This window comes from Silene latifolia, chromosome 6 (genome assembly GCF_048544455.1).
Source record: "Silene latifolia isolate original U9 population chromosome 6, ASM4854445v1, whole genome shotgun sequence".
Lineage (NCBI taxonomy): Eukaryota > Viridiplantae > Streptophyta > Magnoliopsida > Caryophyllales > Caryophyllaceae > Silene > Silene latifolia.
In genome coordinates, this window is record NC_133531.1 from 12456813 (window position 1) to 12481101 (window position 24289).

Genomic DNA, 24289 nt, shown 5'->3' on the forward strand with positions numbered 1-24289 from the left:
CCAGAGAGGAAGACCCGCCGGGACAACGTAGATGAAGGACGCCGTGACATGAATAGGTCACGGCCTGAAAGATTTAATAGGAAACAGAACTCGGCGGGCGCGGGGAGTTCGGGACCATACACCCGAAGCGGCATGCAGTCTCACCCCCCTGGTCAAATCACCGGCCGAGGTCTTTGCCCTAAGCAAGAATGAAGGGCAGAAATGGGCAAGGCCCCCCAAGGCGAGGGGGGACGACGACCTTAGCCAGTTTTGCGAGTACCGCGGCCAAACCGGCCATAAGACCGACAACTGTCGGTATCTGAGGAACGCCATCGAGGAGCTAATCCGAAAGGGGGCCCTCAGCAAGTATGTAGCTGGAGGCCCAGAAACAAGCTCCGACGGGGCGAATAGAAAATCAGTATTCCAGGGGATGGGAGTGATCCAGGTTGTCATCGGAGGAAACGAGAACGGTGGGTCAGCTAATGGGCACAAACGACACTTAAATGAGCTATACCAAGCCATCAACTTTGTGCCCAAAACAGCGATCCCCGCTTCCACCGTCCCCGATATAACCATCGAAAAGAAGGACTACGAAGGAGTCGTTGCCCCGCACAACGACCTGCTCGTAGTCCACCTAAACATAGCCAACCACTTGGTCAAAAGGTGCCTGATTGACACAGGAGCCTACACGAACATCATGTTCAGGGAGTGCTTTCTCAATCTCGGTCTGAAGATTGAAGACCTGAGCCCCTGCAACAACCCGCTATACTGACTTCTCGGGCCGGCCTGGTACCCCGGGGTCAATCGACCGGCCGGTGATGTTCGCCAAGCGGATGCGGCCAAAAATGTTTTATCTGAGTTCGTGGTTATTGATGGTTCGTCCGCCTACAATGTCCTCATAGGCCGGGTCACTTTGAGCGAGGCCGATGCAGTGATGTCCATCCGGGACCTGACATTGATGTATGTCTCGGACCGGGGGGAAGCACAAAAGCTCGTCTCAAAGGACGAAAGAGACGAAATAGTCAATGTCCAAGTATCTGTCAGGGGGTGCAACATGCAATCCCTCAAAGTGGCGAAAAAATCAGAAAAAGGGAAGAGCCCATCCTTACAGCAGGAGGGCGAACGGATGGATACTAATATCGGCATGGTCGAATGAGCCGAGACCGAGGAAGTGGAAATTGACCCAGAGCGCACCGTAACTATCGGTGCCGACCTGGAGCCAAAATTCAGAGCTGATCTCCTAGACCTGCTGAGGAAGAACAAAGATATCTTCGCATACTTAGCAGCCGAGATGCCAGGCGTGAGCCGGGAGGTGATCGTTCACAAGCTGAACGTACTCTCCACCGCTCGCCCTGTCAAGCAGAAGATGAGGAACTCCTCGGGCGAGAAGGATGAGGCCATCAAAGCTGAGGTAGATAAACTATTAGAGGCGGGCTTTATCATGCCTTGTACTTACCCTGAGTGGCTAGCAAATGTTGTAATGGTGAGGAAGTCCTCAGGGGCGTGGAGGATGTGTGTTGATTTTACCAATCTTAATAAAGCGTGCCCTAAAGATTGCTATCCCTTGCCTCGAATAGATAGTTTAATTGAGGCAGGCTACACTATGCTGAGCCTGCTAGACGCCTTCTCGGGGTATCATCAGGTATTCATGGCCGAGGAAGACATGCCTAAGTGCGCATTCATCACCATACACGACACATACATGTATAAAATGATGCCGTTAGGTTTGAAGAACGCTGGCGCAACTTACACCAGATTGGTGGACAAAGTGTTTCAAGATAAAAAAGGGCGAAACATCGAGGCTTACGTCGACGATGCTATTGTAAAAAGCAAGTCTGACAGCGAGCACTTGGCCGATTTGAGCGAGACATTTTGTTCACTAAGGAAATATAAAATGAAGTTTAACCCAAAAAAATGCAACTTCGGTGTCCGGGCCGGCAAGTTCCTCGGCGTGCTTGTCGGCGCCAGGGGAATTGATGCCAATCCAGAGAAAGTCCAAGCAATACTAGACCTGCCGGAGCCGAGGAATCGAAAAGAGGTTATGATGCTGACCAGGAGGATGGCGGCTCTCGCCCGCTTCATCTCTCGGTCGGCCGACAAGAGCACCCCATTCTTTAAAGTGCTAAAGGGAAATAAAGACTCTAGCTGGGGGGAGGAACAGAGCACGGCTTTCAAGCAACTGAAAGCCCACCTTCTAACACTCCCGACCCTGTCCAGGCCGACGCTGGGGGAGACGCTATATCTATACTTAGCAGTTACCTCGGCCACGGTCAGTGCCGTAATCGTCAGAGAAGAAAACAAGCAGCAATGCCCAATTTACTTTATCAGCCATACACTGCTGGCCGCCGAAAGAAATTATCCACTTATCGAAAAAGCAGCCCTCGCCGTCGTCGTTGCCGCAAGGAAGTTAAAACCCTCCTTCGACGCACATCCCGTGACGGTCTTAACCGACCAGCCATTGGAGAAAGCCTTATAAAAATTCGAAAAATCCGGCCGACTTATCAAATGGGAAGTGGAGCTCTCCGGCTTCGGCATTCAGTAGAAACCGAGGCCTTCGATAAAGGGGCAAGCGCTTGCAGACTTCCTGGCCGAGTGCACATATCAAGAAGAATCAAATCCCGGTGTGTGGAAAGTGTATACCGACGGGTCCTCCACGGCGAACATCTCAGGAGCCGGCATCCTTATCACCAGCCCTAACGGGGACGAGTTTGAGTACGCCTTGAAGTTTACCTTCTCGGCCTCAAACAACGAATCCGAATATGAGGCGGTGATAACTGGAGTCGAGTTAGCTAGAGCTGCCGGGGCGGAGCATATTGTGTTGAAAACAGACTCGCTCTTAGTGGCTAATCAAATCCGAGGAGAGTATGAGACTCGAGACGACGGGATGATAAGGTACTTGGAGAGGGTAAAAGCCGACACCTCAAAATTGAAATCTTTCCAAATACAGTGCATCCCCAGGTCTGAGAACAACCGAGCCGACGCTCTCTCAAAACTTGCCAGTTCAACCATCAAGAATGTCAGTCGAACCGTGCTGGTGGATATCAGAAATACTAAAAGCATCACTGAGACCGTCGGCATGGTGGGCGACATCGAAGCCGAGACGACGTGGATGACTCCGATAATGAAATATAAGCTGACAAAAGAGTTACCGGAGGACCTCAGTCTCTCTCAGAAGATAAGAAGGATCGCCGCAAGGTACTTGGTGTTCGAAGGAGAATTGTATAGAAGGTCCGTAATAAGACCACTCTTGAAATGTGTCGGCCCAGCCGACGCGGAGCTAATACTGACAGAGATTCACGAAGGCATCTGCGGACATCACATGGGGGTGAGAAAGTTAGCCCACAAATCTCTCCGAGCCGGCTACTTCTGGCCGACCATGCTGAAAGATTCCAGAACAAAGACCAAGAAGTGCAAGAATTGTCAGATGCATGCTCCGGTAATACATGCACCTTCCCGAGACCTGCAACTGATTTCTTAGTCCCCTACCATTTGCACAGTGGGGGATGGATTTATTGGGACCATTTCCAACGGCCTCCGAAGGAAGGAAGTACCTAATTGTCGTCGTTGACTACTTCACCAAATGGGTCGAGGCTGTCGCGGTACCTGCCAAGACCACGGCAGCCGTAAGAAAGGTGATTTGGGAGAACGTCATAACTCGATTTGGGTTGCCCCAAGTCATTGTATTTGACCACGGCCGAGAGTTTTGGAGCGACATGGTGATGAATTGGTTGGAGGAGCTCGGTATCAAATTTGCATACTCCTCCGTCGCCACCCTCGAGCGCAACGGGCGGCGGAGGCGACCCAATAAAACAATACCGAACGGGTTGAAAAAGAAGGTTGAAGATCTAAAGGGAAGATGGGTGATGAACTACCGGCGTCCCGTGGTCACTTCGAACCACGGAGAAAGAAGCAACAAGGTACGGATCCATTCCACCTAGTCTACATGGGTGCGAGGCCGTCCCGCCAATTGAAGCAGCGGTGCCGACATTCAGAACGCAAACTTTTGACCCAGTCGAAAATGAGGAAGGCCTGAGAGCCTCCCTAGACCTGGTCGAAGAAAGTCGAGACACGGCACGGCTCAACTTGGCAGTTTATCAAAACCGAATGAGAAGAGTGACACGTCTGTCGCGTACCTGTCAAAAATACCAACTGGCTCTAACTAATATAGCTAGGGAAGTCGGGTCGAATCCACAGAGAGGTAGGAAATTGTCGGCTAAAACTAGGTTCGTCAAGGTAACCAAATTGGGGGTTTATAAAATGATTTCTAAACTAAGAAAATAAGGATAAGAGAAATAAAAAGAAGGAGTTTAACAGATAAAGGAGAATAGCTAAGACAAACGGTTCACCATAATCATCTGGTCGAGTAATCTAGGTCCCAGGTCAATGCAGTACGGTCTAAGGGGTAGCGAACGTCACCTTTCGGTCCTTAATTCACCCTAAAGTGTAAACAGTTTAACTTTCGCCCTCGCTGCAATACTCTATTGTTCGCTACTAGTCTGCCTCTTCCAACCTTTTGGTCCAGGTCAAGGTCCACTAAGAATAAGGGTCTAACTGCGTCGACTCAATTAGGCAATTACAATTAATTGTAGCATTTAAACAACAAAGACGGCATCAGCATTAACCTAGTAAATCGACTACTCTCCCTTCATATTATGGATCCCCTATAGTCTTAGCATAGGGAAATTAGCTACTCATAATTGTCAGACTAACAATTACAATAACCAAATAATAAAGACTAAACATGATGATGAAATTAAAAAGAATCCGATTGAACGATTATAAAACAAAGAGAAGAAAGATTTTAAGCAGTAATAAGATTAAGAAATAAATTAGATTGATAATACCGAATCCGAGTAGCAAAGTGTAGAGAGCAAAAGTCCAAAGAATGGTGACAAAAAGTGGCAGTGAAAATCAACCAAGTGAAGAGATGAGTAACGTAATTACTCCTCTCCAGTCTTATACTAAAATTCACTCTCAAAACCTAATCTATAGACTGATTACAAAAGCCCATAAATAATTAGGCGGAAATTAACTAAAACACACGACACCACTCGATCGAGCAAGAATAATCTACTCGATCGAGCAATATCATCACCAAACCACTCGATCGAGTAGATGTGACCCACTCGATCGAGCACCACTAGCATAAACTCCTCGATCGACCCCTCAACCAGCTCGATCGATCAATCTTGAGTGTATAAAGCATTCGATCGAGCAGTTAACCACTCGATCGAGCTACATAGGCACGTTAGACCTTGAATTGCTTCCCAAACTCGGCTCATGCGTCTTCCAAGTGTTAGATTTCCAAGCTCCAGCTCCTTATTTTCCATGAATGCATGCAATTGGGACAGTTAAGGCTCGATTTAGCTTCTCTTCAGTCAATTCCTGCAAATTACAATAAACGGACCAAAGTAGAATATTCGGGGGTATTTGTAGCCAGATGCTACATAAAAAGCACAGAAATGCGTGTAAAAATGAGGTGAAAACCTTATATAAAAGACACGCATCAAATCTCCCCAAACCAAACCTTTGCTTGTCCCCAAGCAAATATGAATGCAACTAAAGGATGAACAATGGAACAGGACCAACGATCGCCTACAAAGCACCCACTAGAACCAATTTAATGCGATAACATGACAAAGTAGCAGTAAAAAGTGCAAACGAGTTAAATTAATGTTTCAAACTTACTGAACCATCGACCTTGCAAGACTCAAAAGGTATCGGACTCTCACGGGTCGCTCGTCACTCAAAAACAGGCACAAGGTGAGTATATATGTGAAAGATAGAAAGAAGTAAGACACTCACCTAACTCGACCTATAAGAACATGCATGCAGTCAACATGAATAAAGTCTCTACAACCGTACATAAGCATTCCACCCATACTAATGACCAAGACACGTGCCGAGGACTTACATTTGGGTAAGTGAGGTAATGGGTAAGAAGGGGCTAAAATGAATTTGGATATGTGGGGTTAGAAGCCAGGCTAGCAACATCAGATCCAAATAGTAACTGCATCCCAACTTCGTACTTATGACGTCAAGATAAAACGGTGCAAAATTATGCACTAAACTCACAAACACCAAATACCGTCAACTCCCCATAAAATATAGATAAGGCATGGGAGTGTGAATCATTATGCAATTCTGATTCTTTTTCAAAAACAATCTTTCTGCTTTTTTTTTCTTTTTTTTTTCTTTCTTTTCTTTTTTCGCATTTCTCGTTCTCTTTTTTTTTTCTCTTTTTTTTTCAACAATTCGACAATTTCCTTCTTTCTTTCTTTCCCTTCAATTCTTCCACCATCTTCTGAAATCAGATGAAATAACCATATCGCAATATACATTCCAAGAACTACTCATTACTAGCTCAGCTAGGGTAGGAAGTATTATAAGAAGTAGTTGATAGGACAAAAAGGGCAATTTGGCTATGTGAGGCTCATGGGTAGAATGAAATAAAGGGGACTGCCTCTCCTAACACGTGTCACCATCCACAAACCGAATGCATAAAGGTATTAAGAAGACTAGACTCATGCTTATGCAAATTGATGTTACATGTCTTAGAGAGAGTACTACTCACATCCTAAATGAAACCGGTCATAAATGTCACCAGTTTATAAAGCTCTAACCTCAGAATGTAATGTAGCTTGCCGACATAATGAATCAAGTCTATTCGTTCAGATAAGGAGGAAACAAAAACTCGTAGATTATGCACATAATCACGCCAACTAAATGTCAAGGATATGCAGGGCTCAAGTAAGGGTTCAAAGTAGCGTCAATGTTCAAACGTTCCGACTCAAATCAAACATGAAATTTTTGAAAATTTTTGAATTTTATGATTTTTTTTTTTTTTTTTTTGAATTAAAACAAACAACAATGCATGCGGAAATAATAAATATGGAAGCAGAAGTGCAAGAAAACATGCAGACATGGATATGGATGCATACCTCCCCAAACCAAACCGTACAATGTCCTCATTGTACTAAAAATAGGGAAAGAAATGCAAACTTGAAAGGAAAAGGAAAAGTGGAGTCGGAAAACTTACAAAACGTCGTAAGGAGGGACCTCCCCAAACCGACCATGAACATGGGAGGTCAAAGAAAGTCAAACAGTGGCTCCATAGACGTAAAACAGCAGTTGGAGGTCATAACCATTCGATCGAGTACCTGGAACAGCTCGATCGAATGAACCGGTGCATTAGAATAGCTCGATCGAATGAAGAATCACTCGATCGAGTAAACACGGGTTTGGATCTGGTCGATCGAGGGCATTTTCACTCGATCGAGTAATACCGATCGAGAAAGTGCTCGATCGAACACCAAATCATTCGATCGAGTGCTTTGACCTGCAAAAGACGCATTAAACGCAAGGAAAGTACAAAGGAGGTTCATAAAACAGCGTCTAAGGTTCAACGCAGAGCTAAAGAAAAACAAATAGTTCAACAAAAGTACAAATAAAATAGTCCGGGCTGCCTCCCGGAGAGCGCTGGTTTAAGAGGTCCCGCACGACCTTTCTGGCATCAGTTAACTGGCGCGTCGAGCTCGTCGAAGCGCAAGACTTCAACGCGGTTGTCCGCTTCACTCGCCTCATGGTAATGCTTCACATATTGGCCATTCACCTTGAATCTATGACCCTCGGAATCTTCAAGCTCCACAGATCCAAATTTGGTAAATTTGTGAATCGTATATGGACCACTCCATCTAGACTTGACTTGCCGGGAAATAGTCTCAGTAGGGCATTAAACAAAGCAAAGCACCTTCGCCCCACATGAAACTCCCGAGGTAGGATTCTCTTGTCATGCCATCTCTTCGTCTTTTCCTTTTAAATGCGCGAATGTCATAGGCATTAAGCCTAAACTCCTCTAATTCATCTAGCTGCAAAAGACGATTCTGACCACACAATTTAGGATCATAATTAAGCTCACGAATTGCCCACCAGGCCTTACATTCCAGCTCAACAGGTAAGTGACACGATTTCCCATAAACTAACCTATAAGGTGATGCACTAATTGGTGTCTTAAAGGCAGTTCTATAAGCCCATAATGTGTCATCTAGCTTAAGACTCCAGTCTTTCCGTGATTTAGAAACTACCTTAGACAAGATCTCTTTCAGCTCACGATTAGAGACCTCTCTCGACCACTAGTTTGGGGATGATACCCCAAACCACGCCGGTGTTGGACACCAACTCTAGAAAGATATGGAAGTGAGTTTCTTTTCCTTAAAATGCATCCCCCATCACTAATGACGACCCTAGGGACACCAAAACGGGGGAATATGATCTTTTTAAACATCTTTATCACGGTCTTACCATCACAATGAGGTGAAACAATTCCTCAACCCATTTTGACACATAGTCTACAGCTACTAAGATGTACTGTTACCTTTATCGGACGGGAACGGTCCTTGGAAATCAATGCCCCGGACATCGAAAACCTCAACCTCTAGGATGCCGTTTTGTGGCATCTCATGTCTCTTCGAAATGTTCCCGGATCGTTGGCATGCATCACAGTGAAACAAAAGACTTAGCGTCGCAAACAAAGAAGGCCAAAAAACCAGATCAAGTACCTTAGCCACGGTGCGCGATGGACCGTGGTGACCACCATATGAAGAGGAGTGACAGCCTTCCAGGACTATTTTGGTCTCCCACTGCGGAATACACCGTCTGTAGAGACCGTCTGCACATTCCTTAAACAAGTAAGGGTCATCCCAGAAGTACTGCTTAGCGTTATATAGAAAATGCTTCTTTTCGATAAGAAAGGTCGGCGCAGCCGCCATGCGACAACGGTTAGCTATATCTGCATACCAAGGTTCTTGGTTAACAATAGACGACACAACAACAAATAAAGTATCGTCAGGAAAAGAATCATCAATGGGTAGAGAATCTTCCCCTTCTTGTCGCATCAGCCGCGACAAGTGATCAGCTACAACGTTCTCAGCTCCTTTCTTATCCTTAATCTGCAAGTCAAACTCTTGAAGAAGGAGAATCCATCTCAGTAGTCGTGGTTTAGCCTCCTTCTTAGCAAGGAGATGCCTCAAAGCTGCATGGTCAGTAAAAACAGTGACTTCTGACCCAACTAAATAAGTACGAAACTTCTCTAAGGCATAAACTACAATGCCTAATGACTTCTTCTCGTGTAGTAGTGTACTTCACTTGAGCCTCATCCAGAGTTCGGCTCGCATAGTAAATAGCGTTCAAGGCTTTGTCCTTTCTCTGGCCAAGCACCGCTCCTAGTGCATAGTCACTCGCATCGCACATGATCTCAAACGGCAAGTCCCAATTGGGAGGCTGTATGATCGGCGCGGAGACTAAGGCCTGCTTTAACCTGTTAAAAGCAGAAAGACAAGCTTCAGTAAACACAAAAGGGGCATCCTTAAGCAGCAATTGTGTGAGTGGTTTAGCAATTTTGGAGAAATCCTTGATAAACCGGCGGTAAAAACCGGCGTGACCAAGGAAGCTCCTCACCCCCTTAACATTAACAGGAGGTGGTAATTGCTGAATCACTTCCACCTTTGCTTTATCAACTTCTATTCCCCTATCAGAAACCAAGTGCCCTAAGACAACTCCCTCGTTGACCATAAAGTGGCACTTCTCCCAGTTCAGCACAAGATTAACCTCAATACAGCGCTGCAACACTTTCTCAAGGTTAGACAGAAATCGGAAAAATCACTTCCATATACACCTGAAATCGTCCATAAAAACTTCCATGATAGACTCAATATACTCGAAAATATCCCCATCATACACCTTTGGAAGGTAGCAGGGGCATTGCACAAACCAAAAGGCATTCTGCGATACGCAAAAACGCCCTTAGGACATGTAAATGTAGTCTTGGCCTCGATCGTCGGGTGGATAGGGATCTGAAAGAACCACGAATACCCATCTAAATAGCGAGAAAAATTTATGAGAAGCTAACCTTTCTACCATTTGATCAATAAAAGGAAGGGGAAAGTGATCCTTCTTAGTGGCGGCATTTAGATGTCTGTAATCTATGCACATCCGCCAACCAGTCACTACTCGAGTAGGTATTAATTCATTCTTCTCGTTCTTAACTACAGTTGTCCCTCCTTTCTTCGGGACCACCTGTACTGGACTCACCCATTTAGAATTACCGGCAGAATAGATAATACCCGCATCCAAGAACTTCATTACCTCACCATCACGACATCCTCGCATCTTCTCGGTTCGGCTGCGCCGACCCTGTCTGCAAGGTTTGTGATCCTCCTCCAGCTCTATCCTGTGCATACAAATATCGGGGCTAATCCCCGTGATATCGTCCAGTGAATAGCCCATTGCCTTCCTGTTTTTCTTGAGCACAGCTAACAAAGAGGTCAGCTGCTCATCACTAAGCTTGGCACTAACAATGACTGGATATTGCTCTGTATCGTCTAAGAAAGCATATTTAAGATGAGAAGGGAGAGGCTTACGTTCCGGTACCTTTACCTCTATGGAACAAAGAGTGCTGATCATTTGTTCCACCTGCTCTCCTTCATGCTCATCTAAATCATCAACGAGCAAGTCCAATGCAGCGTCATCGTCCTCTGGGCTATCTGCACACTCATCAAAAAGCATGAGAACTTCTAGTGGGTCCTTCATAAAAGAACCCGACCAGAAGTCATAAATAGATTCATCAATAATATCGACCGAATATCAAGTGTCCTCTATCATTGGGTGGGCTAAAGTACTGGGCAAACTGAATGTGATAGCGTCATCCCCTACTGCAAGAGTCAGACGCCCTTGTCTGACATCAATAACCCAAATTTGTACAAAGAAATGGTCTTCCTAAGATAATTTGGGTCCGGGTGTCCTCAGCTATATCCAAAACAATGAAATCTACTGGGATGTAAAGCTTGCCTATTTTCACAGGCACATCCTCTAAGACACCTAAGGGTCTCCTAACAGATCTATCAGCCATCTGTAGGGTAATGTTGGTCACTTTGAAGTGACTCATCTTCAGTTTCTTGCAGACAGGAAGGGGCATGACACTGACACTGACACCTAAATCGAAAAGGGCCTTATCAATAACCATATTGCCTATGACACAAGTGATAGAAAAACTGCCCGGGTCTTTCATTTTTGGAGGGGCCTTATTTAACAGCAAGTTACTAGACTCTTCCATAAATGAAATCGTCTCAAATTCACTCAAGTTTCTCTTACGCATCACGATATCCTTCATAAACTTAGCGTAAGTGGGTACCTGAGTAACAAGTTCGGAAAAAGGGACAAGATTACTGGAGGTTCTTCACGATGTCCACGAACTTACCGTCATCGTTGCTCGATCTTTGCGTCCTTCAGACGGCTTGGGAAGGGTACCCTGGTAGCGATGAGTGGTCCCGCAACCTTTTCTTTACCCTTATCAATGCGTGACGTCTCCACAGCAAGGGAAGATGACACGGTGGCGGTATTAGATACTGAATTAGGATTTCCGCCACTTAAAGTACTGGATCGAGTACCTTGATCGCTCGATCGACCATGTTCTTCACTCGATCGAGTGATTTCTTCAGCATAGTTGCTCGATCGACCAACTTGGAATTCTGCGCTTCTCGATCGACCGCCATTATCACTCGATCGAGTGACTGGATGATTAGAACTGCTCGATCGAGTAGATGAGTTGCTCGATCGAGTGGTTACTGCACACGCAGCAAGTATTTCCTGCAAAAACTCGTCTGTCGCGTACCTGTCAAAAATACCAACTGGCTCTAACTAATATAGCTAGGGAAGTCGGGTCGAATCCACAGAGAGGTAGGAAATTGTCGGCTAAAACTAGGTTCGTCAAGGTAACCAAATTGGGGGTTTATAAAATGATTTCTAAACTAAGAAAATAAGGATAAGAGAAATAAAAAGAAGGAGTTTAACAGATAAAGGAGAATAGCTAAGACAAACGGTTCACCATAATCATCTGGTCGAGTAATCTAGGTCCCAGGTCAATGCAGTACGGTCTAAGGGGTAGCGAACGTCACCTTTCGGTCCTTAATTCACCCTAAAGTGTAAACAGTTTAACTTTCGCCCTCGCTGCAATACTCTATTGTTCGCTACTAGTCTGCCTCTTCCAACCTTTTGGTCCAGGTCAAGGTCCACTAAGAATAAGGGTCTAACTGCGTCGACTCAATTAGGCAATTACAATTAATTGTAGCATTTAAACAACAAAGACGGCATCAGCATTAACCTAGTAAATCGACTACTCTCCCTTCATATTATGGATCCCCTATAGTCTTAGCATAGGGAAATTAGCTACTCATAATTGTCAGACTAACAATTACAATAACCAAATAATTAAGACTAAACATGATGATGAAATTAATAAGAATCCGATTGAACGATTATAAAACAAAGAGAAGAAAGATTTTAAGCAGTAATAAGATTAAGAAATAAATTAGATTGATAATACCGAATCCGAGTAGCAAAGTGTAGAGAGCAAAAGTCCAAAGAATGGTGACAAAAAGTGGCAGTGAAAATCAACCAAGTGAAGAGATGAGTAACGTAATTACTCTTCTCCAGTCTTATACTAAAATTCACTCTCAAAACCTAATCTATGGACTGATTACAAAAGCCCATAAATAATTAGGCGGAAATTAACTAAAACACACGACACCATTCGATCGAGCAAGAATAATCTACTCGATCGAGCAATATCATCACCAAACCACTCGATCGAGTAGATGTGACCCACTCGATCGAGCACCACTAGCATAAACTCCTCGATCGACCCCTCAACCAGCTCGATCGATCAATCTTGAGTGTATAAAGCATTCGATCGAGCAGTTAACCACTCGATCGAGCTACATAGGCACGTTAGACCTTGAATTGCTTCCCAAACTCGGCTCATGCGTCTTCCAAGTGTTAGATTTCCAAGCTCCAGCTCCTTATTTTCCATGAATGCATGCAATTGGGACAGTTAAGGCTCGATTTAGCTTCTCTTCAGTCAATTCCTGCAAATTACAATAAACGGACCAAAGTAGAATATTCGGGGGTATTTGTAGCCAGATGCTACATAAAAATCACAGAAATGCGTGTAAAAATGAGGTGAAAACCTTATATAAAAGACACGCATCAAAGAGCATACAACCGTAGGGTCCACAAAAGGGACTTAAGGGTAGGAGATCTAGTCCTAAGAAAGTCGGCCGCAACCAACAAAGGAAACATCCATGGTAAAATGACGGCCAACTGGGAAGGACCCTACAGGGTGGTTGAAGAAATGAGGCCGGGGACATACCGGGCCGACAGGACATGGAGGGAGTGCCTCTAATGAGCCACTGGAACACAGACAACCTTAGAAAATACTTCATATAGCGGCGGAGGTGTCCGAGACCGTTGTGGGCACCCCAACGCGTGATTATATCTAATGAAGAGTGATCCAAGTTTTCCATCAAAATGAAGAGTCTCCTCCGTAGTCGTACCAAGGTAGACGCCACGGCCAAAGCCGGCAACATCACTAGTAGACGCCACGGCCAAAGCGGCAAATCACTACAATGGCGATTGATACTCGCGAAAGTGACCAACATGCTTAGTAGACGCCATCGGCAATACTACAGATGCGGTTGATACTCGAAAGCGACCAACATGCTTAAGAACGTATAAGTACGATTGAGAACCGCAACTGATCGCCGGCCAATCCGGAGTGGCAGAGAAGCGATCAATATGTCTATAGATACGAACGCTGTCGAGCCGTAACCTCGATTGCCTCGGCCAAAGCCGGAAGTGACGGGAACACAACGACCGATACGCTAACATGTTCACAACAGCAGTTGGGAAGCGCAAATCTGACCGCCTCGGCTAAGACCGGGAGTGGAGGAGGAAGCGACCGACATGCCAACATGTTTAAAAACGTTTAAGTACAGTTGAGATACGCAATCTAACTGCCTCGGCAAGGCCGAAGATAAAAACGAAAAAGCGCTCAATATGTTAAAAACGTAAGAAGACAACTCAATGGAGAATGAGACCAAAGCCTCGGCCAAGCCGAAGGCAAATAGACAAACTTTATTAAAAACGTTTACAGGTGGGGCAAAACAAAGTCGACGGCCGTCCCCATAGGGATAGCCTAAACACAACCTACCAAAGTTTAACAAAAAAAGAAGGAACAACAAAAGGTTACAAACATAAGACTTGAAGCGCCAAAAGGATGGCAGGGAGGAAAGGCTCAATAGTTGGCCCCCGAACACTGAAATCGTCCGAAGGACCGGTGAATCCGGTGACGACCGCCCGTCTCCCTATGGTTGTTGCCGCCGCCACCGGCAGCAGAGCAAAGATCACCAACGGTAGGCAGCCCAGAGGAAAGCTTGGCAGCTTCACTTGCCTTGGCCCTCTCAGCCTCCTCTCTGGCCTCCTTCACCTTAGCATCCCGGGCCGCCTTCTCCGCAGCCTCCTGAGCGGCCTTCGCCTCATCCGCGGCCTTGGCCTCCGCAGCAGTAGCCTTCTCATCCTGAAGCCGGTCAAAATCTTGCCACGGGAAGGAGCCTTCAGGAAGGAGCTCCTTAATTGCATCCCTGGTAGCATCTTCAGCTTGGTCCCGGTACCGGGCACACATGTCAGGGATGATGACGGTTTTCAGCGTCTCAATGTCCTTCTCCCTTTGAGCAAGGATAGCCTTTGTGTTCTTATGCTCCTTCGCCTCGGCCAGATGCAGGGACTTCCATCTTTCCCTCTGCTCAACCATGGTATTATAACCGCCCTGAAGTTTGTCTCTCTCCTCCCCGCCTTAGCGGCGTCGGCCCAACGCAGCCTCAACCTTGGCTCTCTCGGCTAGGACCGCCTTCTCAGCTTTCTCCTTAAGCTTTCGCTCAGCGAGGAAGTCCTTCATGGCGGCCTGGAAGTCTTTCTTCGTCCTCTCGGCCTTCTTCTTGGAAGCGGCAAGCTCAAGCCTAAGCCGTTCGAGCGCAGGAGCTGCTTGAGCCATGAGCTTTTCTTGCTCGATAATATGAGCGCCGGCTAGTTCAGCCCACTTCACCAGCCTCTTGGACAACCTTATGCCTTCCGCCCTAAGCTGAGCGGGGGAAACCTTCTGGGATGAGGAGTCGGCGGTGACATTTTGATCGCCCGTCTGCACAGGCTGCTTCTCCAATTGCCGTTCAGTGAGAACGACAAGCCGGCGCCGGCGACGGCTGATCTACAAAAAACCCAGACAAAGCATCCATGTCAACATTCATTGACATGTCAGAGAGCCTGTCATCAGGAATGCCTAAAGAACCTGCTAAATCCGAGCCATGGGTTAGATCCGTACCAGTCCTGGCCTTCTTGGACAGAGGGCCGGCTGACCCCTTTTCTTTCCCTGCCTCGGTAACAGCAGCAGCAGGCGTTGCCTCTTTTCTCTTATTTGAAGGAGGAGGACCCTCCACAACGGTGACCTCCTCTTCAACATCGACGACCACCTGCTCCTTTTGGACTACGGGGATTGAAGATTGAGTTGGAGTTGACGCCGTAGCCGCCGTAGACGTTGTCTTTGGTCTCCGGCGCGGCACGTTACCGCCAATCTCCGCTTGAGTCGCCGCCACATCCATTGCCTTCATCGCCTGCTCCATGAGTTCGTGAGGGGCAAGTCTGCGATCACGTGGCGCGGCCTTAGGATGCAGCTCAACAACTCTCCCGTCCTGGTCAAGTCCCAACTTCTTGAGGATGGAGACAGACAGATCCCGGCCAAATCGATCTGCAAAAGAAACAAAGCAGGAGTTAAGCAAAAGAAATAAACCAAGGCTCAAATACGGAAGCATAAAAAAGCAAAAGTGGGCCTCATACCGACCCCACTCACCCTGGCCGAGGGCCGGTATGAGGCCGACGTGGCAAAGCTGCCGTCTTGAAAAACGATCCGCGTCGGGGCATCCATCCCTTCGGCGTGCCATCCTTCTCGGCCTCAAATGCCTCTCATTGCCGCGTTTCGTCCTCCTTAAGATAGACCTTCTTGGCGTCCATCTTAATCTTACTACGGGAGACATATCTGTCATGCTCCCCTGACTCTCACACCGCAAATTGACGCGGCTCTGAAAGGACCGGGGCAGCGGATAGTCCTCCGGAACCTCGACGTATACCCACCGCCCCTTCCAGTCCTTGCAAGATGTCGCTTGAAACGGTAACATAACCCGCCTCGGTGGTCTCAGATGCCGTACCACCCCGTGCCGCCTAGGGTAGTCTGCCGAAGATGGTGGAGCCGGCGGAAGAGGTTCACCGTTGGGGCCTCCCCTTTAAAAAGACATAACCACACAAAGCCAATAATCGTCCTGATGGCCAACGGATGCAGTTGAGCCACGGCGACATTCATGGCTTTAATTATGGCAGCAACGTGTTCATTAAGAGGAAACCGGAGCCCATACTCCAGGTGTCTGATGTACACGCCGATACAACCTTCGGGAGGGCAACAGACGGCCTGATCACCCTCAGGAACAATTATTCTATACCCCCTGCCGAAGGAGTAATGATCTTCAAAAAGTTCAGGCCCGGAGACAGAGGCGAACTTGTTTGTCCAAACGCGATCAGGATTGATCGAGCAGGCGTCGCCGTGCCACAAGAGATGCGGCCTCTCCGAATCAGATTGGGTCGCCTCATTATCGTCATCATCAAAACCCTCCAAAAATTTCTCATCAATTTCAGGAGAAGGCGACTTGGGACCCTCAAACCCTATCGGGGTGACAACCAGTGGCTCCTGTTCATCAGGACGCGACGGTTCGCCCCCCGGCGCAGAATACTGGGTTGAGCATCAGCAGAAGACATGGTGACAATAAATACTTAACAAATAAAAGTTGGAAAAATTTTTTTTTGTTTACCTTGGAAGAAAGTGTTACGCCGAGTAACGCTTCGAAAGTTAGAGAGAAAACGCTTCGAAAAAAACTAGAGAGAGAAATTTTTTTGAAGAAATGAAGTTTGCAAGTCAAAAAGAGGGGCACACTGCTCTATTTATAGAGCAAAGCCCATGAAGCGGACCAATCAGAGCAAAGCCCATGAAACGTCCACCAATCAAGGCCAAGCCACGTGTCAAGCATGCAGCCACGGAATGTCAATCGACATACAGTTACTAATCTTCTTCGACACGCTCCTTGGTATCTACTTGCCACCGGCCAGCTGATCAACCAAGCTTGGCAGCACCGGCCAGGGGCAATCAAAAGCACACGGCACTCTCAACCTTGGTCTCGGCCAGCGCCATTTTCTTTTCCACATCGGATGTCCATTACACAACCATGTGGAGGGGGGATATGGTACGGCCTGAACAGAACCAAGCCGGGGAAGAAGTTCGACATGCGCAGAATACGCTCAACACTCATCGAAGGTCCATACCACGTCATAGACTACGCTGGGGGCAAATTGATGGGGCATATTCTGCACCCGCTGACCGAGTCAACATATTGAGCAAGGTCAAAGCCAAAAGACAGCAAGTCAACGTATTAGACAGCCTAACCGACGCAGCCTGTCGGCATGGAGCCTAACTAGCCGGCCGAGAGGCATATCCGCGTACTCACATCCAGTCCCCTCGGCATGGAGTCAACCAGGCCTGCCGGCCCGACATGGGTCCCTCGGCCGAGGGTAAAACAGTCTTTTCACCTGCTAGCCACTTGGCCACTTGGCCACTACGTGACAAAAGGTGAAAATCTATAAATACTCCACTTCTCTCATTGAGAAAAGGATCCGAAAAACTATCCCAAACTCACTGTGATGGGGCATATTCTGCACCGCTGACCAAGTCAACACACTGAGCAAGGTCAAAGATATCCACAGCAAGTCAACGACTTAGACTGCCTAGCCGATGCAAAATTACCCCATCGGCCGCGCTAGTGTATCGGCATGGCAACCCGCCACCGGGGGCACATATCCGCGTACTCACATCCAAGACCCTACGGCCGCCGTAGGACAATCGGCCGAGGGTAGAACGGTCTTTCCACCTGATAAGCCACTTGGCCACTTGGCCACTACGTGACAAAAGGTGAAAGCCTATAAATACTCCTCAACCTTCATTGAGGAAAGGATCCCACAACTTAACCTAAAATACACTATTCATCTGGTAATATCTCCCTTATCTCTCTACAATACATTCCTAGCCAATTAGTATACAACTTATACCTCTAAGTTCACTGACTTGGGCGTCGGAGTGGGTACGCTTGGCATAAAGCCAAGCCCTCAGTTCGTTCATTGTTGCAGGAAAGGCCGAGAGAGACGATAGGAGCGAGGAGGGTTCAACCCAAGACATCATTCTACAAGCCACGGGTGGTAACAATACTTGCTCTGGAATTACACCCGGAACAATTGGCGCCGTCTGTGGGGAAAGACACTAGAAGCTAGTCACATTCATTCCCAAACAAAAAAAAAAAAAAAACAAAAAAACCCACCCAAAAAGCTAAGAAAATGTCGAAACAACAAGATGCGGTCAGAATCGATTTAAACCGCATTTTACCAAGATGATACTTTCAACAATTCTCGAGTCATACTGACCCTCCACCGGTGGTGTAATCCAACCGGAGTTCGGGATGCCATCAATACCCGACACGCGCATTGCCCCAACCAGGTCACCATCATGGGACGCGTGGTTGATGTAGCCAGGCTGAAAATGCTCCTAGACCTAATTAGTAACACACCGCTCACACCGTCACGCCGACAAGAGCAAGCGGAAACGTCCGGGAGACCGGGGCCCAAAACGTGACTCCGAGAAACTTGAACGGAGCACTAGGAGAAGCCGACCAGCCCAAGTCGCCGGGGAGCCCAAAGTGGGCGCGGTAGACCTAAGTCCTTCCCGCACTCGTGGGAGGACGGCGTCCCCGCCACACGAACGAGGCTCACCCCGAAGGAGCTAGAGGAGTCCGACTCAGCAGAGTTGGAGAAGAAGTCCGAGTCGAAGAAGGAGCCCTCCCGCTACGGGGAGGAGCCGAGTTAGGGACGCGAGAGCCGATCGCCGCGTGTCGTCCGACACGTGGTCGCAGCCCCTCAACGCCTACGTCCTAGAAGTCCGGTGCCAAGTAAGCTCAGCCGCCACCCCCGCATACAAGGGGGATGGTGATCCGATCGACCACCACGCCGAGGCCTTCGAGTCTTACATGTCGGTATGGGAGCAGCCCGATGAGGTCTGGTGCCGAATTTTCCCAACAACTTTGCATGGGATGGCTCAGAGCTGGTACAAAGGGCTTCCTGATGGCTCGGTGTACTACTACGCCGACCTGAAGGGCGCTTTCCTAGCCCAGTACTCCTGCAATAGGAGAAGGGCCGTAGAGACATCTGACCTCCTGACCATCAGACAAGAGGGGGGCGAGTCTCTCCGGAGCTACGTGAAGAGGTTCGATGGAAAGGTCCAGCAGATTCGAGAAATTAATCCCGAGCTGGCGGCCTTCGCGCTGATGAAGGGCCTCCCAAGGGGGCCTTAAAAACGAGCTTTATCAAGAGCGGAGGCCTGGGCTCGGACGCCGCGAAAGTTGGCCGACCAAGCCATCAAGGTGGAAGACTACCACAAGACCGGGAAGATCCCGCAAGCCGAGCAATCAGAAAGAAGGGTCACAGCGGGATGGGGATCAGACGAAGGACGCCGCGACAACTCAGGCTCGCGGTCCGACAGTAGACGCCGTGAGAATAACAGATCACGGTCGGACAGATCCGACCGGAAGCAAGACTCGGCAGGCGCCGGGTGGAATTCAGGAACGTACCACCAGAGGCGGTATAGTGAAAAAACCCCTCTCGTCGTATCAGCCGCCGAAGTCTTCGCCCTGAGCAAAAACGAGGGCCGAAGTGGGAAAGACCTCCCAAGCCAAAAAAGCGACGGTGACACGAGCCAATACTCGAGTACCACGGCCACACCGGCCATTTAACCAACGATCGCCGCCATCCGAAGAATGCCATAGAGGAGCCGATCCGGAAGGAAGCCTCGGCAAGTACGTTGCAAAAGGCCAAAAGACCGACGCGCTATTCAGATAGGAAGTCCGTCTTCGAGCGGATAGGCGTGATTCATGTTGTCATCGGGGGCAACGAGAACGGAGGGTCCGCTCATGGGCACAAGCGGCACCTGAACGAGCTATATCAGGCCATCAACTTTGTGCCCAACTCGAGGATCCCCTCTGCAAGCATCCCCGATATAACTATCGGAAGAAAGGACTACGAAGGGGTCATCGCCCCTCACAGCGACCCGCTTGTAGTCAATTTGGACATATCCAACCACCTGGTCAAGAGGTGCCTGATTGACACAGGTGCATACACGAACATCATGTTTAGAGAGTGCTTTCTCGGCCTCTACCGAAGATCAAGGACTTAAGCCCCCGCACCAACCCCTATACAGCTTCTCGGGGCCGGCCTGGTACCTGGGATCAATTAAACTCCGGTGACGTTCGGCGAGAAGAACGCGGCTAAAAACATCCTAGCTGAGTTCGTCGTCATTGACGGCTCGTCCGCCTACAACGTTCTCATAGGCCGAGTCACCCTGAGCGAGGCTGACGCAGTGATGTCCATCCGGGCCCTAACACTGATGTATGTCTCGGACCGGGGGGAAGCGCATAAGCTTGTCTCCAAAGACGAGAAGGATGAGGTGGTCAACGTCCCGGATAGCCGCCCGAGGCCGCAACATGCAATCCCTCAAAGAAGCGAAGTCCGAAAAAGGAAAAAGCCCGTCCTTACAAAGGGGAGGCGACCTCATGGATACGACTAGTGGCCGATTGGGGAGATGTGCTCAGGATGAGCCGTTAGGGCATTGGTAATCTTGTAAAATTTATGTAGCTACGGAGGTGTCCAAGATAGCTGTGGACACCCCAACGCATGTTTTTACCTAGTGAAAAACCACCCGCGCCTTCCAAAGAAACAAAATTTTCCCATCGATTATTTATCAAGAAACGGACGCGCTCACACCTTTGTCATACCGACAAGAGCGGATCTCCATCCAGCTTAGCGCGTCGCGCAGTCACCCCAAGTAGTAGACGCCACGGCGATCACCCCCAGAGGTTTGACGCCGTCGCAGCTCACCCAAGTGGTAGACGCCACGTAACACGCTATCAAGAAACGGACGCCGGCCACACCGTCATACCGATAAGAGCGGCAGTCTCCATCCGCAGCTTAGCGCCGTCGCAGATCACTCCAAGTGGTAGACGCCACGGCAGTCACCCCCGCAGGTTTGATGCCGTCGCAGGTCACTCCAAGTGGTAGACGCCACGTAACACGCTATCAAGAAACGGACGCCGCACACACTGTCATACCGACAAGAGCGGTCTCCATCCGTAGCTTAGCCGTCGCAGTCACCCCAAGTAGTAGACGCCACGGCAGTCACCCCAGGAGGTTTGACGCCGTCGCACTACCCAAGTGGTAGACGCCACGTAACACGCTATCAAGAAACGGACGCCGGCTCACACTGTCATACCGACAAGAGCGGCTAGTCTCCATCCGTAGCTTAGCGCCGTCGCAGTCACCCCAAGTAGTAGACGCCACGGCAGTCACCCCCAGAGGTTTGATGCCGTCGCAGTCACTCCAAGTGGTAGACGCCACGTAACACGCTATCGCGAAATAGACGCCGGCTCACACTGTCATACCGACAAGAGCGGCATTCTCTGTCAAGAAACCCGTGCCGGCTCACACTGTCAATCCGACAAGAGCGGCAATCACCCTCGTAAGGCGGGTACCATGACAGTAACGGCCATCGCACACTACACTCGCAAAAACAGACGAAGTGTCTTGGAAGCGTTGAAACACAGTTGAGATGAGATAAAGACCTCGGCCAAGCCGGAGGCGAAAGAAACGAACCATTATTAGAAGATAAGTTACAAATTACAAGTGAAAAGAATACAAACGACGGCCGCCCCCATAGGGACACGCCGAAACGCAATCTACCAAGGTTGTACAAAAAGAGGCAAAAACTACTATTATGTTCACGTACAAAGAGATAACGGGAGGAAGGGCTGAGTAACTGGCCCCCGGACAGCCGAAGCGGATCTGCTGTAAACTTGTTCTCACCAAGCAACACATGGTAACATGTGAGGAGTCAACAGATCTCTTGTAGAACTTGTTCTCATCAAGCCGCATCTTCTTCGGCGGGCAACCCAAAGAGCCTATTCTCTAGCACCTCGGCCTCGGCTTCGGCGGCCCTGCCCTCATCCTTTCGGCTTCTTCCTTAGCCACCCGAGCCCTCTCAGCAAGAGCTGCTTTCTCAGCGGCCGCCTCCCTCTCCGTCTTTGCCTTCACCGCCTCCTTGGCCTCCTCCACCGCGGCTTTCTCCTTAGCCTCGAGCTTGTCATCAAGCAACGCGTCGAACCTGCCCCACGGGAAGGAACCATCAAGAGGGAAAAGCTCCCCGATAACTTCCTAGCAAAGATCTTCGGCCAAATCCGGAACTTGGCGCACGGTTTGGGAAGCATGTCGGTTTGCGGCATCTCGATGTCCGCCTCCTTCGCTTGATGACGGCATCTCGCCCCGAACCACCTCCGCCCCGAGCCTTAAACAGTCCGGGACTCGTTCCTCGCTTAAGGTAGAGGTCGGCGCGCCGAGCGAGCTCACATTTCCTCGCCATTCAGCCTTCGGCGGCCCCGCAGCCTCGGCTTTAGCCCTCTCGGCTAGGACCTCCTTTTCGGCGTCCTCCCCGAGTTTTCTCTCGCCAAGAGCGCCTTCTCGCCTTCTTCCCTAAGCCTCGCTCATTGAGGAGACCCGGCTTCGCCGATGCGACCACCGCTTAGTGGCATTACGCTCATGAACAGCCCGAGCCACGGCCTTCTCTTGCTCCCCGAGACGAGCGGTAGCCACGTTCCACCTCGCCAGCCTCCCTAATAAGCTTCGTACCCTCCTCTATAAGCTCGGAGACGGAAGCCTTCTGGGATGAAGGGACGGTGGTGGCACCGCCACTAGCCTGCGGGCCGGGAGACGAAAGCCTTCGGGATAAAGGGTTGACGGTGGTGCCTTGACCACCAACCCGTGCGAGGACCCCACCGCCCGCCGCCCAACGTGAGCAATAGCGATTGCGGCCGATCCGCAGGTTCATTAAAACATCGCATCGATGATCGACCCATCGAAATACCTAGTGGCACGGCCGAGTTTAAGCCACGAGCTAGATAGGTACCATGTTTGGCCTTCTTGACCGGAGAAGGCACTTCCTTGCCAAAGTGGTAGAAGTGTCCCTTTCCTCTTACGGATAAGAGGAGATCCCCTCTCGAATCCCCCTCATCGGGAATCTCAACAATCTCCATCTTCTTAAGGGAGGGGATGGGAGTTGAAGCCGGTGTCGACGCCGCTGCCACCAAGGGCCTTGTTTTCCGCGTCCGACGCACCACGCCGCTAACAACCCTTGCCTGCGCCTCCTCCTTGCTCAAGACCTTCAGCCGCATTGCTCCATGAGATCGTTCGGCGACATCCTCGCGATCATGGGCCGAGCCTGGGATGCAAGTCAAGAACGGTTTTATCTTTGTGCAGCCCCATTCTCCGAAGAAGATCCTCAGATAAGTCCGGTCCAAAGTGGTCTACAAAAGAAACAAAGAGTCAAGAAGAAGAAATGAATCGAGATTCGAAAATAAAGAAACATCAAGAGCGGCGGTAGGCCTCACACCGACCCCACTCACCCCGTGCTAGGGCCGGGATGAGGCCGACATAGAAAGCGGCTCATCCCGAAGAATGATCTGCGTCGGGGGAATCCATCTTTTCGGCACCCCACCCTTGTCCACCTCAAAGAGCCTCATGGCCGCCTTCTCATCCTCCTTCGAAGGACCGCTAGCATCCATTTTAAGACGCTTCCGAGTGACCCATCCGTCATGCTCCGCCCTAGTCTCACACCGCAAATTAACCCGATCTTTGGAAGGAACGGGGGCGGATAGTCATTCAAGCACTTTAACATACACCCACCGACCCCGCCAGCCCTTGCAAGAAGAGAGTTTGTCAACAGAGACGTAACCTCGCTTTCGGTTTGTCTGTTTGTACCATCCAACGCGCCAGGGAGTGACGGTTTGAGATGATGAAGACGGCGGAATAAATCCACCGTCGAGCCTCTCCTTAAAAAGACAAAGCCGACGAAACCAATTATGGTCCTCATGGCCAGCGGGTGCGGTTGGGCAACGAATGCCACGTTCATGGCTCTAATTATGGCCACAACGTACCCATTCGGGTGAAACCGGAGCCCGTACTCCAAATGCCGCAGTACACGCCAAGATGGTCTTGGCGGAGGGCAAGATACTGACTGACCCTCCCGGGGATAACAATTTCGTATCCCCTACCAAAGAAAAAAATGATCCTCGAAAAGTTTCCCACGAACAACGGCAAGCTTACGGGACCAAGCACGATCAAGGCGGATCTTACAGACATAGCCGTGATCCATGACATACCGTCTCCCCTCACTAGGACGAAGGCCTTTCCATATCATCACCAAAATCATCACCAAGATCACCAAAAGAGTCAGAATCCT